The sequence below is a fragment of the Perca flavescens genome, chromosome 20 (genome assembly GCF_004354835.1).
Source record: "Perca flavescens isolate YP-PL-M2 chromosome 20, PFLA_1.0, whole genome shotgun sequence".
NCBI lineage: Eukaryota > Metazoa > Chordata > Actinopteri > Perciformes > Percidae > Perca > Perca flavescens.
In genome coordinates, this window is record NC_041350.1 from 4,250,083 (window position 1) to 4,270,349 (window position 20,267).

The window sequence follows — 20,267 nt, forward strand, 5'->3', positions numbered from 1 at the left end:
CAATCATCATCTTTTCCTAAACCCAACTGTGTCAAAAGTGGCGCCAATTGTCCCGACCCAGCGCGTTTAGATATGACGCTAAAGGAGACTCTTAGCGTCAATAGCTCACTTGTGCTGCTTTTAATCAAATTAATGAATAATAAGAGATAAGGTGTGTGTGTGTGGATTGGCTGCAGTGATGTGTGTGTGACTAATACTAGTAAATAATATTTGTGGTACTTATCATTATGGTTATAGGATGTGCAATGCCTGATAGGGTACTGGTGCAATATATATATATATATATATATATATATATATATATATATATATATATATATATATATATATATACTGTTTTTGTACTAATACTAGATTCCAAACTCTATAAACTCTAAAATTGCAAGATGTATGCACACCAAAATATATACAGTATAACACCAAAATGTACATTTTAACAAGTTTAATAATACATTTGAGTAGTTTAAATTTATCAATATCATATCACGGCATAGTAAACCGTAATTATTTCAATCATTCACACCAGCATTTTTCCATCGAGAAATTAATTCAACATGACTCTGAACGTGCAAATGTTACAAAACATTTTATTTGAGCATTCTTTGAGCATACCACATTCATAACACAGAACAGAGCTGTAAAAGCTGGAAATGAGCAGATCTAAAAACAAAAGAAAGAGCAAAGATAAAGTTTGGTCTATTGAACCATGAAACAATTACAAACTACTCATTTTATATGAACTAACTACATCTAGGAGTGTTTGAGCTTCACAGTCAACGCAAGTGACCTCGCTTCTCGCACCAATCTCCTATCCAATTAGGTACAGAATTGATTTTAAGGCCCTTCTGTCAGTTTTTAAGTCAGTGAAGGGGATGGGACCAGAACTACCTGCATGACATGTTCCAACAATATTCTCAATCAAGACCCCTTAGATCACACCATAAGCAACTACTACTGAAACCTACTGTCAGGACAAAACAGGGGGAAGCTGCTTTTAACCACTACGGGGTCCATCTCTGGAACCAGCTTCCAGAGAACATAAAAAACGCCCCAACTATTACCATTTTTAAAACGAGGCTAAAGACCAAGCTTTTCACAGATGCGTTCTGCAGTTAATGCACATTGGCTTTTATAAATCTTTATCTATTCATTTATGTATTTATTTATTTTTAAATGGGCTCTTTGCTCTTGTTATATATACAAGAGCAAAGAGCCCACTCTTGTTATTTTACTTTTTTTTACTATTGTTAGAATTGTAGTTCCATATTTTTATTTATTCATTTTTTATCATTGTTTTTGTGTGAAGTAGGGCTGGGCGATATGGAGAAAATCAGATATCACGATATTCTTGACCAAATACCTCAATATTGATATTGCGGCAATATTCTAGGGTTGACAATTGGTGCTTTAACCAAATATGTTCAAACTTAGATTTTAGATAAATAATCATCAGTAATGTGAACATTATGTCAAAGTGGGGAAAAGGCAAATAATAGAACAGCTAGAACAGTTCAGAAAAGTACATCACTTTACTGTAATGCAGCCTTTAAAACCAGGATATCACGCTATTATGATATCCAAAATCTATGACGATATCTAGTCTCATATCATGATATCGATTTAATATCGATATATTGCCCAGCCCTAATGTGAAGCGCATTGCATTGCTGCCATGTATGAAATGCGCTATACAAATACATTTGCCTTGCCTTTGCCTTACCATTTCCACAGACGTGTTTGGTTTCCTGTGGTTTATTCTGATTGCAGCTTCTCCTAACCTGGCTGCTGTTGCTGCTGCTCCTGCTGACCCGGACCTTGTACTGTTGCCCTTATTCCTTCCATAACTCGGCTCTCAGCTCCTCCGCCAGTTGCTGCATGTACTTCCCCCGTGCTGTTTTGCTGCTGGTGCACTCCTTGAAGGCGATGCGTGCATCGGTTCCAGCCGGGTCAAGGTTGTTATAGATGTGGGCTGTGTAATTAATCAAAATGAATGTCACAATTTCGGCTCCTAACGGTCACAAAAACAACGTAATCCAGAAAAACGATTATTTAGCACATTACATTTTGACAGTAAACTCTTATTATTACCACATACTTGTGTTCTGAAGGGGACTTTAAAAAGTAATGGGAAATTGAACTCTTGTGATGTCTTCACATCGACCATAAACTTGTCTTTCAAGTCAAGTCAAAATTAACAAAAATATTAACAAAAATATTTTAAGGTGCTATTTTAAAAAGTTTTTGTTGCTTTTTTAGATACTTTTTTTATCCATGTTCAATAAACCTAATTTATATGACATATTACCTAATTTTTGAGTTAAAAAAAGCAGCAATTATGAATTATTTTTACTAATATTTACGATAAGAGGGTATATGTCAAATTTGAGTCAGGATACTGTTTTAAAACCATTTCCAATTTTTTTTCAAATGCTATAAAATTGAATAAAACACCCAAAATTAAATGAAAGTAATCATTAATTTCATCTGCGAATAATGTTGAACAATGTACATCCATGTTATTTTGGGCAATAGGTTAAAAGAAACCCTTTATATTTCTGATATTAAAAATACTTTGAAAAAACTTTGAAAATGGGTCAAATTTTACTCAAGGACAACACAAGGGTTCAAGTTGTTTTCACTGTTGATTTGTTCAACTGTATCACTGTTTTAAATAAATGCAACATCTGTCCAAAAGTCAATCAGGAATCGTGTTAAATAGTTGTGATTTCCATAATGACAAATAATTGTGATTTATTTTTTTATTTTTTTTTTTAAGTATTGAATTCGGGGAAGACCCAGGACTAGGTGGAGGGATTATATCTCCAACCTGGCCTGGGAACGCCTCGGGATCCCCCAGTCGGAGCTGGTTAATGTTGCTCGGGAAAGGGAAGTTTGGGGTCCCCTGCTGGAGCTGCTCCCCCCGCGACCCGACACCGGATAAGCGGACGAAGATGGATGGATGGATGGATGAATTCGGGAACCAGCTCTACTGGAAAACGTAACAATCTGGTGCATACTGTTTTGAGATTGAACATGCCCCCTGACAAGATGGATCTTCGTGTGATATGTAATCCCGTGATAATGCGGAAATCCAGCCACCCCTCCCTGGCTCAACTCTTTAGTCTCAACTCTCATTTGTAGTTTGTGGGCAATTCTAGGATCAGACCTTTAGGGGGGCTCAGATAACCCCCTCCCCTGCTATAATTTCTAGCGGGCTGACATGAAATTTAGGGGGACTTGAGCCCCCCTAAAAAGGGTCTAAAATCGCCACTGTGTGTCACCAACTGCTGCAGCAAGAGAGACAAGTCACCATCTTATCCAAACAGTTTTTGGTTCAGAAAAACATCTAGAGACATGCACACACACACACACACACACACACACACACACACACACACACACACACACGCACGCACGCACGCACACACACAGACACCCAAACAACAACATTCTGGGATTGAACACTGCCAAACACCACATCTGCTGCTGCCTCTTGTCACTCCAATCTATGAAATTAAAATTCCGGCTAAATCGCTGTGCAGCTCAACACGGTGTAGGAGTCGTTGCGTGTGGCTAGCTTGACGATGTTGGTTCAGCTCTGCTTGTTTGTGCTGTGTCACTGTAATCTGGCTGCACGTGTGTGTAAGCACGCAGCGACCTGGACAGCTGCTTGGGGGGGGGGTTTAGTGCAGGGGTTGGGGTGTAATGGATTACCTGGATATGTGACCAGATTACAGGGATCTGTTTACAAAACAGAAAATGAATGGGCAAATCCAGTTGTTGTACTTCTAATGACTACAACACTGTTAGTTCTGAAATAAAATGGCAATTACGTATTTGCCTTAGAAGTACACTGGTTTGTATGTGCCCAATTTTCCCCTAAGACCACCTCCCGTTAAACAGTTACATAAAGAAAACGGTTAAAAGAACAGATGAAGATAATCATTTTCATAGTGGAATGAAGTTAGACATTCTGGAAAGAACTTTCAGAACTCTGTGTTTAACTATATATCTTTAGACATTACAGTAACGGCTGAAAAAGACCCAAAGTTTGCCGATTTAACAAAGCATGAGTGACTACATTTGAAGATCTGAAGATACAGTATATGAACTCCTCCGTCTAACTCTTTTTTAAAGCTGAGGAGGGTCTGGCTAGTCCACACAGCATTCCGAGATGGGAGAAAAACATGCTCTGGTTAATTGGCATTTCTTAAAACCAATCACAATCGTCATGGGTGGCGTTAAGTGCCGGATGGAGCCAAGGTGTCTCTGCTAAATAGCCTCTGGAAGGAACTTGTTTTGGTGGAACGTGTACGTTTAAAAGTAGTTTTAGTTGTGTAACAGAAAACTCAGATTGGACAGATAGTCTAGCTAGCTGTCTGGATTTACCCTGCAGAGATCTGAGGAGCAGTTAACCATAGTCCTCAGAAATCCACCGGAGGTTAGAACGCCAACATAAAGAAAGTGGAAGGTGACGGACATCCGGCCGAAAATTAGGGACATCCGGCGGAATTTCCGGCGGCATCTGAACAATCCCAGAAATGAAACGTTGTCTATATAGAATAACACCACTCTGGCCCTGGGGGGCACACAAAGAAGCCTTTGGCTATTTCTGCTTTTGAATGGGGATTCCTAAAACATGAGTGATTTGTTGAAGCCCCGAGCGAGGTCATGACTTAAATAGCACAACGCCTGGAAACAGTGTGTCGACACGGATATATTTCTCTTTTCAGGTGCATATTCATAATTAACCTAACATGTGTATTTATTGCTGCTGCAGACATCCGTAGAAGCCCACTCCTCCGCTGTTCCTCGACCTTTAAGCATGCAGCCGCTGCCCCCCGCATCTTTTGCTATTTATAGAAGAGCTGATCGCAGACAGACAGACAGGGAGAAGGGGAGACAAAAACAAAGAGGTTTTTGTAAGGACTTGTCTATGTATGTGTGTGTGTGTGTGTGTGGGGGGGGTTCAATCAGTGTAGGGTTTCTGTAATGAGGGTAAGGCTCATTCAGTGGTGGATTATCAGGCAAGAAAGAAAAGCCCCAAATCCTCCATCTGTTTGGGTAATTTCTTCTGGGACAGAGAAAACTGTCCCACTTTTTCTGTTATCGCAGGCTGAGTTTAAAATGATTAAATTAGCAAATTTGAGACACTGACCTCCTGAGCATCGGTTACTATGCAAACAAAAGATAAATGTTTTGAGTCCAAAAAAATATTCTTGAGAGTAAAAATTCATTTAAGCAGCTCCAAAATCCCTTCCAACATCCTTGATGTTTCTCTGCAACTTTATTGGAGAGTCCTTAAATACTTGAATGAGATACCTCCGTATATATTTGCGTTCTTTGGTGAAGTCATGATTGGCTGTTTTGTTGACAAAACCGGATGTTCAGAACAAAGTCAATGGTTTAAAATTAGTCCGAATATTTCCAGATTAACGTCATAATACTTTCAGAATAGTCAAAAATGTACGAGAATATTGAGAATAACCTTTTTATAAACAAAGAATGCACTCTAAAAATTAACTAAACACAAACTATGCAACAATAAAAAAAATCCTAACTGCCAAAAAAAATCCACAAAAAAGTTAGACAATTTACAAGGAGAGCCATCATACTTTGCGTCACTGAAAACACAACCTGTGTGGGTGTGCAGAGCATTTTATTTGCAATGTAAAGTAACTATGGCAACCAAATACAGTGGCCATAATAATGCTTCTTTGTTTCTTCTTTATCTATTGTAAAAGTGCATTGTACTCACTCCATCTTTATATCTGTAGGGTTCATTTCCCTCCTCCCCATCAGCTGAAATGAAGTCTATAACGACACCATCATTCCTCACCTTGCCTCCCTCCTCTGGGAATCTTTTTTTTTAAATTTGAATATCAAATTGCATCATACCTTACATTTGAGCTGCCATTCCTTTTTATGATTCTGATTCTGAGCTGATATTGTTTTCATCATTTTTCCATCCGCAGCAGGCATCAAAGGGCTTCCCTGCCACGATCAGTGAAGACGCTCAGTGAAGATCACTCTGTCAAAGCTTTCATTTACACTCACTGACTTTTCATTCTATGTTTTATATGTATTCATTGGTGGAAAATCAACGCTTTGATCAGTTTAACATCAGGCTCACCTCTGTGCTTGGGGGTATTTATTCACGCTGTAACCCCATAACACTATTAGTCGACAGTTTAGCATAATGTAGAAAGCATTAGCATATGCAGTGTGTGTGTGTGTGTGTGTGTGTGTGTGTGTGTGTGTGTGTGTGTGTTCCTTTGATACCTGTGTGATCCTGATCAACAAGCCCAGTTCCTCATTTTTTAGACCCAAAGCAGAATTTCATTTGATGCTCAGAGACTGATTGTGCTGTGTGAAACCACATGTCCTACATGTCTCACATTTGTCACACTTCAACCAGTGTAAAAAGCTGTCAGTCCAACTCTGCTGGGAGCCAAACAACTGGACAAAGGCTCAAGGTTCATCTGTGGTGCGGATGCAAAGTGGACCAGTCTACCTTACTGCCAACCCCGATCGTGTAGACCCATGCTGTACAACATCAGAAGGATACATCCTCGTCGTTATTATTAAAGTCTGATCTATGTGGTAATTATTGCAAATGTCAGTTGTCAGTGATCCTGTGAACCATCTACAGTATATAAGCAATTTATATAATTATGTAAGGTAATTTGGTAACCATGGGAACACACATGCCCATTATTATTATTATTATTAATTATGTGAGTGTAGGGATTTAAAAAGTGAGGATTGGTATAATTCATCACTGAGTCCTGCTGTTTCCTCCTGTTTGAGGACAGTGTCCTGCAGTTTTAGTAAATTATTGTGCTTTTCTTTTTTTCTTTTTAGAATGATATTTACAAATTGGCGAGCTGTTTCTATTTACGTCTTCAGCGGCAACCAGGGCCTGGAATTAACATCCGGCCACATGCCAAACGTGGGTACATTTTGCCATTGGCGGGTGGAACTGTCATTATACCTGCCACGTTGATGGGTAGCCAGTGAGAATTCAGTGATTCATTAGTGGTTTTTTGCCACTGTTCTTTCACATTTCAACCACTGAGTGCGCCATTTCCTTGGATTTGAGCTAAAAAATGTGGCTAGACATTACTGGGGTGAAGAAGCCGGCTGAAACAAGCAAGCAACAAAAAGATGAGGATGATTCAAAGAAAGTTGGCAGCAACTGCAGGGTTCGCAAGTGGTTGATTTACGCCAGCAGTACAGAACAAATGTACTGCAGGCGTGCTGCAGACTGTTGTGTGTACGGCTTAGGGTAAGCAGTGTTAAATCCTTTTATAATCTGTCCTAAAAACTTAATATTAAAAAGCAATTAAGGACTACGAGTCATCCAAAAGCCACCTACACACGATAAGTGGTGAACTAGCAAAGGCTGCTCTTCCGGAGCAGACCACTGAGGAAAAGGGATGTGTTTTCTCTTTTGTGGACTCAGAGGAGCAGTATGTATATAACTGTCTGTGAAAGGGAAATTAATAAATATATTCTCGTGCATTCACCTTTAAGAGGGAAAAAAAAACTGGCATTGATAAAAAAAACTGTTTGGCTAGTGCCACAGTGGCTCGCAGCCAAAAAAATTACCTTCTGGCCCTGGTGGGAACTAATAAACCCTAACCCTAACTCCCACACAAAGTCAGGCATTGAGAGACGGACTAACACATTGTTGATACGAACGAAAACACATTTCCAGCCTTATCGTTATCATAATTTTGAATTTGGAAATAAAACTAATGATCGTTGCAGCTGTCTTAAAATAAACTAAACTTAATGCTATTGTTTGGGACGCAGCAGCAGTGTTACCTGTCGGAGGATGAGCCAATTTACTCATAGCTTTAGGCTCAGCCCAGGGTGTACTGTAGCATACAAAACTCTGTCATTCCCCAATCTGAGTGATATCATGTCTGCTGCATATTTCAACAAGCCAATGGCACTATCTGAATCTGGGTAACCATGATGGATGGTTTTCGGAGGGTGAAATTGGCCACTGAGGGCCATGTCTTTGAGGGTGGCTCATTTTTTTAATGCACTAACCATCCTTGGAAGTGTTTCACCAAACCCACTTGTAGCCAGCCTGTTTTGACCTCCTGTTAATTCTAAAGTTTGACTAGTTTTCCATCCAACAAATAACTGCAAAGTTATGAATTGAAACGTGGCGCATCACGCTTTGGCTACATTGAACGTGTTAAAGTATGCGAAGCGTTCGCAGAGCGTATTTGCCGCTAAATGTATCTTTTAACTGGCTACACCTGCAGCGCACACACGGCGTAGGATTGTGTGAGTCACAGGCGAGACGGAGAGCTTTTGCTTTGGGATTGTTGTCGTTTCTTCAGTTTTCGATCTACAGTCAGCTGTTATCAGAGGACGCAGGTGACGGGAAACGAGAAAGAAAAACACAAACTCTCAAAATGAAACTGCCAATACGCTCTTTGACAGTCATTAAGTCGTTTCCTGTACATCGGTAGTTTAATTTAAAAGACATATAGACACTTTGTCATCATTACACAGAAATCAATCATTACACAGAAATTTGTATAAACACACCTCGCGTAAAAAATATAAATGGAATACTGTCCTATTTTTACGCTTGTAGAGCGGATCTACTTTCATGCTGCTCTCGTGTAGCCAGTTTCATTGATTATTGTGGAAGCGTAGTTTTGGAACATTTCAAAGTTTTTTTTGTATTAGAAGTATGGGTTTCTTTGAACCAAAATGCCCAATTATAACATTGATGCATGGATGTATGGATGTATATTGGACCCATACAATGTTCTTTCCAGGTAAAATACATAATTACATTCATTGAATTTTGGGTGTTTTATTCAATTTTTATGACATTTGAAAAACATGTCTAAATGGTTTTAAAACAGCATCCTGACTAAACTTTGACATGAACCAGTCTGTGATCCACTCAACATCCTTTGATCTTAACTATTAGTCAAAATAATTCATAATTTCTGCTTTTTTAACAAAAATCTTTTTTATAATGTTACATAAATTAGGTTTATTGACCATGAATTTAAAACAAAATGTTGAAAAATGTGACAAAAACGTTTTAAAAAGTGTCAAAAGCATAAAAAAGAGCCAACAACTCAATTTCACTTTTGACCTGGATGGACCAGTTCATGGTCGAAGGGAAGACAACGCAAGATTTAAAAAGTCTAAAAAAGTCAATTTCAAAATCAAAGTTGGCCTTAAACAGTCTTACATTTGCGGAATGAATTGTGTTCTAGGTCTTAAATCATTTTAAACAGGTCTTAATTGTCCTACGTCAATGTAACGCTACCTCTAATGCTCATTGAAAGGTCCCAGCAGCCCTTTAGGATGTTTTTATTTCTTTATTCTGTGGTGTTGTAGTTCTTTCTGTCGCTGAGACCAACACGCAACTTATATTGCAGCCAATATAGACACCAGTCCTATAATGCCAATGAGGAAATCACTTTGTCAAAAGTGTTTTGGTGAGCCATTTAAAGATTGTAAGGATTTGGTTTTAGATCATTTAAGCCTTTAGTTGACTTTTCAAGAACCTGCAGAAAGGACCACACGCATGAGACACACGGTCGTGAAAGCAGCGTCAGAGACCAATAATAGCGTGTCTATAAGCACAGATGAACGAAGACAATTGTAAATGATAGGGCTCCCCAATATCATTTTTTTATCATCATCGCAATATCCACTGGCGCAATAAACACATCGTAAAAGGCTGCGACATATCGCAAAAGACACTGAGAGGTTATTTGTGTCAGTTGAAAGAAAAATAGCAGATAACTGCACATTAAAATGTTACTGTCATTCCTTTTTTAGTGGCACCTTTTATATTCAACTTTTATATAAAACTAACTAGTTTAATTTGTTCCTTTTATTTGTCTTAAATTCAACAAGCTATTTGTTGGATTTTTGCAGAAACTGAGTACACTTTAATATCGGTTTATTGCAAGCAATCGTTACGATAAGCAATACTCAACAACGGTATCGCATATCGCATATTTTCCTCATATCATGAACAGAATGACAAGTTATTTATAAACTTACAAGTACTCAAATTTAGTGAACTTGTAGACCTTGTAGACAAAGTATATAATAGCATGTTGCCAGACTGTTTCAGATAAGAGGATGTCAGTATGAACGGAGGGGGAGCTGGATTTTCACTAAACCAAATAGCAAATCAAATATAAAACAAAGATGTGTTTGCGGTGTAGGGAGTTAAACTGTGGAATGAACTAGAAATTGACATAAAAATGTGTAACACAATCGACCAATTAAAACAAACGGGATTTTTTTGTGTTGTACTGGGTTATATAGTGTATATTTAGTTTCTGTAACTTTCATCTTCGTATGAAAGAATATAATTACTGTAAAAAGGGTAGGTGTAATAAGCTCAGGCTTCAGCATACACCTTTTCGGTCCTGTTTGTTTCTTGTATATATATATACACATACATGTATGTATATATATATATATATATATATATATATATATATATATATATATATATTTTTAAGCAACAATGTTATGTGTTGTATGTTGCTTGTTATCAGTGCATTGACTGTTGTGGGTTACAGATGGCTGAAAAAAATGAACAATAAATAAATAAACAATGAAGGAGGGTGGGAGGATGAGAGGAAGCCACCCTGACAGTGCCATGCTGGTCTGCAGTGGAGGATCTGGCCTGAAGAAAGCCTGAGGGCTGGAGCCCACACTAACTTGATCTAGCCTCCGGCAGCAGAGCCTCAGAGTTTGGCCACCATATCCTCCTGCAGGAGACGAGAAGCAGGAAGACAGAGGATGGGGACAAAGTCAAACCAGAGGCATGGACAGATGGAGACTCTGAGGGGGAGGGCTGGACCAACCAGCACCAGGAAAACAGGAAGAGTGAGGGAAACAGAGGAGCTACAACTGTTCCAATAGTGCAGGGGTGTCAAGCATACAGCAAATGTATTCCCAGAAATTTACCCCTCTTCCTTGGTTCCTGCCATTGACTGTATAATATCAATGGACAGAGCACGTGTGACGTCACCCATGGTTTGTGGAGCTCTGCTATGAGTCGTTGAGTTTGCCGTTACGGGCGCAGCCATCCTGGTTGTGGATGTGATGATTTTAGACGAGAGGGAGGAGTGAGGGAGGAGCCATAGACTGCTGGGTGCTATCCGACTGTGACGTTAGCTGAGAGTTGGCAACGCTGCTTACACTCTACGTTACACACTTTCACCGGCAATCTGGATGCAACTGCTGCTGAAAGCTAGCCAACATAATTCGAGGTAAGATTTAGCTTCGCTAGGTTTTAAATATATCTTTGTCCCATAGTTATATTACCTATAAGACATGCCGCGGACTTACAATCACATCATAGCCACGCGATTTTAAAATCAATAAAACAATTGTTCAAAAAATTAACATCATTCTGTATTGCAGAAGACTTAAAACTAGCGATTGAGACCATAAACTCATTATGAAAAAGTTTACTGAGGTAATACATCAAGTGAGAAGTGGGTCACTTTCTCATAGACTTCTAAAGAAACTGCACGTGTCGCCCCCTGCTGGAATTCAGATAGAATGCAGGTTTAAGGCACTTCCGCATGTGCAGTACTTCGCCGAACCGGATGCTTTGTCCATTAATATTAACAGTCTATGGGTACGTAACATTATTTTTTTTCCTACAATGGCCTTAGAATGCTGTCGTAGCAGAAGCAGCTTGCTGTCGTAGCCAACAGTTTCTGATCGTTCTGGAGTGGTTTACTGGTCTGGCCCACTTGAGATCAAATTAGGCTGTATATGAACTAAAATGAGTTTGACACCCCTGCAATAGTGCATTCTTTTACTCTCCTCCAATAAATATCCTTTCTGCTCACATCAGCAAAGAACAATATACAACTAAAGAGAAAATCAGTTTTTTTATGCACTATGACACACCTTCTGTTGTTTCATTTCCATGTGGGTGGAAGCTGGCACTTGTTGAAGTGACAGAGATCAAAAAGGGACTGATGGTATGCCATTTGTACAGTGGCATAAACAGATATATACTTATATATTTCGGTGTCCCGACACGTGAGTCCCTGTGTGTGCGCTATACACTAATATTATCAGGAATGTGATTTACGTGACTCACTTGAACAAAACACTAACGTTTTGCATTCTCTATGAGATATCTTGAGTCTAGTGGCAATGTTTTGCCCTGGTGTTGGTGCTAGAGGAAAGCAAATGGACTGTCCAAAAAGGGTTGAGGCTGATTTATAGTTGTACAGTATGTAGGCTCTAAAGTTAACCCTCTCCTCGATTTCCTTCCTAACTAAATGTGACGCTAACAAGCCACCAATCACAGTTGTTGCACTCTGCGCAGGTTACAACGTGAAGTTACATTTCTGGGAAGGTGTTCGTCAGTCTACGCCGTAGGGTCCATATCTTCGCGTGCCTATGCACATACCTACGTACATACCTATGTACATGCCTACGTACATACCTACGCTGTAGATTCAACACAGAACTACAAATTGAGGCTCTTCTCCTTAACCTGTCTCTCTTAATTATGCTGCTATCGTTTTAGACTGCCGGGTGACCTCATTTGACACACTGAGCGTCTCTTTCCATCTGTGTGCATCCATGTTTCAGAAATGCTTTTTACTAACCTAGCTCTGGAGAGCTTATTCCCCGGTGTCCATATGTTTTCTTTTTGCCCAGCCCCTAAATCATGGCTGCAGCCTGTCGCCGTGGTCCTGCTGCGCGCCCTGCTATGCCATGTTACACCTGCTACGCCAGTGGTTCTCAAACTTTTTCGGTCATTCCCCACTTTGGACAAGGTGGAATTTTCAAGCCCCACCTGCCCCATCGGCCCAACACAATGCTAGTGAAATACGCAACAAGCTTAAACTGTTCCAATTTATTGAACAACTAGTATCAGTATAGAAACAAGTTGTATCTAAATACAAACTAACAATCTACATCCAATAACAGCGAGTTCAAAAATAAAGAAAATAAAATTACAGCTGTGTTAAAATTTGTATCAAGTTCAAAAATAGAAAATAAATAAAAGTGCCACTTTGCAATCTGTGTTAAATGTGCATATGACAATTATTCACCTCAATGATAAATTCATTAATTTTAATGAATTAATACAAACCTGGACTGTAATATTTCAGATGTGTTTTGAGCAAGATTTCTGCTAATGTTCAAAACTTTGTGCACATTCAAAATATATCTGTGTTCTCTGAGATTTGGAGGAGTCGTGATATTTTGAGAAAAATAAAGTACCTAAAAAAAACCTATAAAATAATCTAGCTGCACCATAGTCTGCTGTGCATTACGTGACTACTGTGCTGATACGGTAGATCTCAGACCTTCTGACAGACACAGAGCCCTGTTTGGGAACGTTTAGGGAAGTGTCTGTATGCTGCTCTATGCTTTTTTCTCATTGGTTGTTGCGTTAAATCTTACCCAGATACAAAAGTGCTATTTTCTGATTGGCTATTGTATATGTATAGCCCCTTTCTATTTTTTTGATTGGCTGATAAGTGGCAGGCTTGACTAAGAGCTCCAGGGGAGACACCCTTGATTCCTGTCAGTTCCATAGTGAGAGCGGCTCGCCAGAAAACTTCTGGGCGCTGCAGAATATTAAATATGTTATAAATAGTTTTTCCGCGTGAGAAATACAATGTGTGGCGGGAGTGCGTGACAGTCACGCTCAATGTGTGACACTTGAGAGCCCTGGTTTACTTGCAGCTCTGCTACAGTAGCAGCGAACCTTTAACGTTACCTGCCGGTCACATGGTCTCTAAACAGTCCGCTCACAGTGAAGTCCTGCACGGATCAACAGATGTTAGAGTCCGGCGGCTGCTCGCTCCCGCACCGAGCAGATTAATGGAGCCGCTCGGTGTTTGACTAGCTAATAATTAGCCTGTTATCTTGAGTTTTGTCTGAAGGCGCTGAGTGGCCAGCCAGGCTTGACACACCGACACATTCCGCACATACTCCGATCAGTTTAACCGCTATTTTGTTACGGTATGAGCCTAATCCTAAGGAAGGCAAAAAATATAAGACCTTTGTAACGAAATCCAAGACTTTGTATACCAAATTCAAGGCTTTTAAGGCCTTAATTTGAGACGATCAAATGTAAGACTTTTTCAATGCTTTTAAGACTCCGCGGGTACCCTGACACACACACACACTCACACACACAGACACTCTCTAGTCGAGTGCGAGTGCGCGGTCTTGCTCCTGATTCCGGGAGATTTGATCTCATTTGCGGGCGTCAAGGAGCCGCTATCAATATGCGGGAGACTCCTGGAACTTCCTGGACAGTTGGCATTTCTGGATAAAGATATAAAGGCATAAAAAGGAAATTTACTCCAGTTTGGCGCGCCCCACCTGTCACGTCTCTATTCCCCACCAGTGGGGCGCGCCCCACACTTTGAGAACCGCTGTGCTACGCTCTGCATTGCCCTGCTACGTCCTGCTATGCCCTGCTATGTCCTGCAGTGCCCTGCTATGCCATGAACTACTACAGCTACTATTTCTAGTCACTGATCCATTATCTTTATTGTGACTATTATTGCCACTGTACAACACACCCCCAACCGGCACCATCAGACACCGCCTACCAAGAGCCTGGGTCTGTCCCAGGTTCCTCCCTAAAAGAGAGTTTTTCCTCACCACTGTCACACTGAATGCTTGCTCTTGGGGGAATTACTGGAATTGTTGGGTCTTTTTAAATTATAGTGTGGTCTAGACCTACTCTATCTGTAAAGTGTCTTGAGATAACTCTTAAAATAAAATTGAATTGAAAATTGAATTGAATCCTCTGGGGACCATGAATGTCTATAGGAACATTTATTTAACTTTTTCTAGATACTCATAAGAACCTTTACATGTCAAAGACTAAAGTTTTGCTCAAGTTTTGACCTGATGGTTGCACAAGGAAAAAGTTTTCGGGGGTACACCAAATCATTTAAGAATCATTTTCTGGGGACCATAAATATAAAAAAATGTAATTTATAGGAATCTGAGTGAAGCTCTCTTGCTCTGGAATAACATGTTCCCAAGTTTTCCCCTTTTTTTGAACTGCACTTTTGCAGCTCACCTTTACATCCAGCTCATCAGCAGCCGTCCCTGTATTTCCCCCCACCTCTGCCTCGCACCAGGCTGCATGGCTTCTACAGTAAGTAGGCCAGTGACTGATGCTAATCCAAGCTGTATTAATGAGGTAGGATCACTTTCTGCTCCAGTTATTTACTAGTGGGGGGTTGGACCCGACGAGATAACTCTTGGTAAGGTGGCACCGGGCCGAGTAACTGGATTAATGGGGGCTGTGCTCCCTCAGATGAATCACATATGGTTTGTATCAGGTAGTCCGGCAGTGACAAGCTGAGTGCAGAAGAGTTTGGACCGCAGGAAATGTTGTTGCACACTCACTGGGGTGACCCTTGCGTTTAGGGTTAAAACTGAACACGTAGGACTGAAAAAAATGTGGAACCATTTTATCTTCGTCATGTCAAGTCAATTTTATTGACATAGTCCAAAATCACAAATTATAAATTTGCCTTTAACCCCTCTGAGGTCTAAGGGCATTTTTATACTCTTTTCAAATTCACCTTTTAAGGGCATTTGTATATAACCTGATACCCATGTGTTTTATATCAAAATGTTCACAACAAACTCAGCTTTCTGTATAGGAACGCCCACACTTGTTCCAGAGTAATGTGTAGCGAGATAATTTGGCCCTGAAGCTGAAAAGTTGATGTTCGCATTTTAAAATATTTCAAATCTCTTAATAATAATAAATAATAATTTATACTTTATTAATCCTGCAAGGGAAATTACGATGTGTTACAGTGTGTTGTTATTATTATACACATTATGCACAGGCCTCAATTACACACGCTGAGTACCTATATACTGTACATGCACTAACAACACGGTCTCACGGCAGTTCGTCAAATGGTCACATTATTTTTAATCTATTTGATTCATGTTCACGGGGACGTTTGTTTCGTGATGGCCAGCACGAAATGGTCTATACGGAGATTAACGGGGAAAGCAAATGTCACCCCCCAGGGGAGGACACCTCACACGCCGGGACACGGCCGTGAGGGACGCGCGACAATAAAGGGATGGCGGAGGTTGGATTAAGGAAAAAAAAAAAACGGGTAAAGGACTACTACCGTAGTCGTGCTGTGACCACGACATATGCTTCCCATTTAAATACATTTGTTTACATTTTCGTGCTGGCCACCACGAAAAAAAACGACAAAAACATGAATCAATAGCTGCCCATGGCGCCCCAAGCAGTTGGGGGTTCGGTGCCTTGCTCAAGATCACCATCTACCAGTCCACCACCATGCTATGGTCCATATGGGGACTTGAACCAGCAAGTCCAGCAGAGACCCAACCCAACTCCCTACTGACTGAGCTACTGCCACCCCGTCTTGTGAAAATAAAACCTACACTCTATTGTTTTGGTGCTTGAAATGAATTTACAAAAGTCTTGGGTTCACAAAAGTAGCGTAATTTATGAAAAAAACGTCTAAAACGAAAATTCTGTAGTATCGCTTTTTTGAATACAAGTGTTGTCAAACACTGCTTGGACTCGCCTTGCCTCTTTTGTCCTCAGGCGGTTAAGGGTTTCGCAATCTGTACAGCATATTACACCCCCTGTCGTCAGATATAGCCTCAGGAAGAATGACAGAGGAGGGATCCCTCCTCCAGGATGACTAGACAGAAATAACAATAGTAGAATTATAATATGGAGAAACAGAATGGATCTGAGAAGACATTCAGACATTCCAGGTTGGACATGGGGGCCAGAAAACCTGCTCTGTCTGTTATAAGTATGTTTTGGGGGTATCCTAGAGGTTAGAGGAAAAAAAATATGTCTATAAATGGGGGGTGTTTTTGTACAAAACAACACCAAAAACAAAGAAAAGTTGCTGGAAAATCTCAGTTCATCAGTTTTCCCAGGATGCACAGGGGTGAAATAAAAAAAGTCAGAAGGAAACAGACGTACACATGCCCTGTGTTGTGTGTGTGTGTGTGTGTGTGTGTGTGTGTGTAAAATCAGCAGTTTATAGACTGCTGCAGAGGAAGTGTTGAGTAATTCACGCCTGGTTCATCACATGACAGATTAGATTAATTGACGTGGTGCCGGGAAGCTGTGGAGCCAGCACCTGTCCCGTCACAGCCATACATCAGCATTAGGAAATCAGCTCCCTCCTTGGTCATTATTTATCTGCCCTGGCTAAATGCCCCCCACGGCCCTCCAGAATAAAGCCCAGGGAGCAGAGGAGAGCATTTAACATGGGCTGAAAAGTCCTGGCCCCCCGAGACTCATTGAAAAATGAAATTAATGAGAAACGTTGAAATGCAGGTATCAAAATGGGTTTTACATAATGCGCTTTACAACTTAATGGGGACTTCCTTCGCTATGTACTTTTTATTTTATTTTTTATTTGTAAGTTGTACAATTCTTTGCATGTTCTTTTCATTTGTTAGCGTTTGTTAGCTCTTTTGTCTTTTGCCATGGTTCTAATCGTGTGTGATATATGATACTACTCTTAAATTAAAGATCCCCTTTATGCTACAAAAAACAGTGCATTAAATGTCAACGAATAAACTCATGAAACAACACGTCACACGTCTAATGTCCAAAACCAACAAAAATTCCATTTCTATAGATACAGGTACTTGAAAAGATTTTTGGTACAGGATATAAAATCCTCTATTCCAGACTCAAGCAACATAAAACAAATATATATATATATATATATATATATATATATATATATATATATATATATTCACGTTTTGATAAAACACGTTAATTTCATGATTTAAATTTTCTAACAACTCATAAATAACTTACATGAATTGCCGACAAGCTTTATAATTATACATTACACCTTTTGACAGGCAAACTGCATCCAACCTATTCTTAAAAGAATTAATTGAAGGGGAACGCGCAACTTCTTCTGGAAGCTCGCTCCATGATTTCACCGCATGGAGTGTGAAAGAATTCTTTCTCTTTTCAGACAGGCATGTTCTAGAGTAAAGTACTTTGCACGTTCTAAGGTAAAGTACTTTGCACACATGCAATGATCAGATATTAATATACAACCACATTTCTCAGTGTAGACTTACTAGAATTATCCAGAAAAGAGGACAAAACTCAGACATGAATGCCACTTTAATATCAGAATAAAGCATCACCAGGGCAAACAACACAGATATATAGGTTGCTTTCACACCTTCAGTTCGGTGGACTCTGTACTGTTCGGTGGGTGAAGTTGCAACATTGAAAGCATTTTTCATTCGGTTCTGTTTGCTTTCAGACTTTTCAAAACGCACCGAACATTGTCAACAAATGTCGAAACGGCCGACACTTCTGGTCTCCGAAATAATGGAGCAACACCTCTGGTTTCGTTTCTGGTTTTGCCTTTAGTGTTTTTAATATTTTAGACAGTCACACAGACGACCAGCGATGTGGGCTCAGAAAGGGTACAGATTTGAAAGTTATCATCCCTTAAAGCTATAGTGCGTAGTTTCTGTCGCCCCCATGAGGAATTCTAAGTAATGACAACAAAACTGTCAGCGCGTCCAAATGATACAAGCCTTCCGTGATCGCGCACAGACCCCACCCCTCCTCCAAGCAGTTGCCAATAGCCAAGGAGGACACGGAGGATTAAAAAAACATGATGGACTCTTCAGAAGAGGTCATTATCTTCACTCAAGTTTCTGGGCGCAAAAGTCACCGGACAACACAATCTTCTGAACATAGTCCTACTGAGAAATCCAGAGAGAGTTGTGTGCAGCTGCTAGTCTTAATTAGCTTTGTAGCAACTCATTTGGCAATGGCTTGAATGTAACGGACGTTCATTAATATCTAAAAGTTATGCACTAAAGCTTTAAATCATACATAAATTCATACATTTTGAGCAACGTTGAAATTGCAGGCTAGTAAATGCACTGTTTTTGGTTCACTTCCTGTATTTGGATCGGATTGCGTTCTCACCTGAAGTCAACCGAACTCTAGAGTCTCAGTTCGCTTCCAAGTGGAAGTGGATTTCGTTTTTCAGCGGACCAGTGTGTTCGATCCGCACCAGAGTTCGAATGAGCTTTCACACCACCACGTACAAACCGGATTATCCAACAAAGCGCTCCAGAGTTCGGTTAAAATGGACCAAACTAATTAGGTGTGAAAGCAAACCATAGAGACAATATTAACTCTACAGCAGCTAAAAGCCAACAATTCCTTATGATTATACATGTATTTAAGTCAGCACCCCTAACTTCAATTGCTTTGTGTCCCTGTACATATTCAACTTAATGTATGTTTTATTTTGAAATATATTATCTCCTGTTGAAGAGGACAATATGAAAACATTCACAACATTCTGACAGCAGTGCTGAGCTGTCTGTCACTGGTTCTTGCAATAAGTCTTTTGCACAACAGTAACTCACAATACAGGCAGATGATAGCAGGAGCTCATGACGTTCGTGAGATATGAAGCATCAGGGCTGACACAGACACACACACACAGACGTGCCATCCATCAGGATGCACCAGCCCTCACATCAAATCTAAACCATATATATTACAGTCTGGAAATACATGCTGCTGTATCATGTGGTCCCTGCATTCAGTGTGGCACATTTCAGTGCAGTTTATTTAATCCACAGAGAGCTGATATAACCATGGTAGATACAAAACAGACAAGGGCTTAACTTTGGGTTCAACATTGGGATGGTTGACATCTCCACCTATCTAGGGAGGTCAAGGGACATGTCTGTGTTGAAAAAGAAATGTTGAAAAAAGCGGCAAAAACATAAAAAAGGAACAAAAACTTGTGAAGAAGCCCAGTTTTGATTATGGGGGTAGTAACCCCTCCCATCCCCGCTGTAAATTACGCCTATGATAACACATGACATTGTTTTATACAGTTTCACACGTTCACAAGCTTCAATTCTCCACAAGTAAGAACTGAAGAAAAACACGCATTTCCTATTGCTGTCTGTCTTTTGTGGATTTATAGATTCCTTTTGAAAGTAAGCACTGTAATGTCTTTCTGAGGCTCACGCTCCACCAGGTGAGCCAACCAGGCGCCCCCTAACTACTGATTTTAACCGAACACGTTGAAGTTGGAGACAATGTCGGTCAGTCTGTTGTTCCACCACTTTTGGTCCGGACTGAAATATGTCAACAACTACTAAATAAAGGAGACTATGAAGCCTACTGGTGATCCTTTGACATTTCGTGT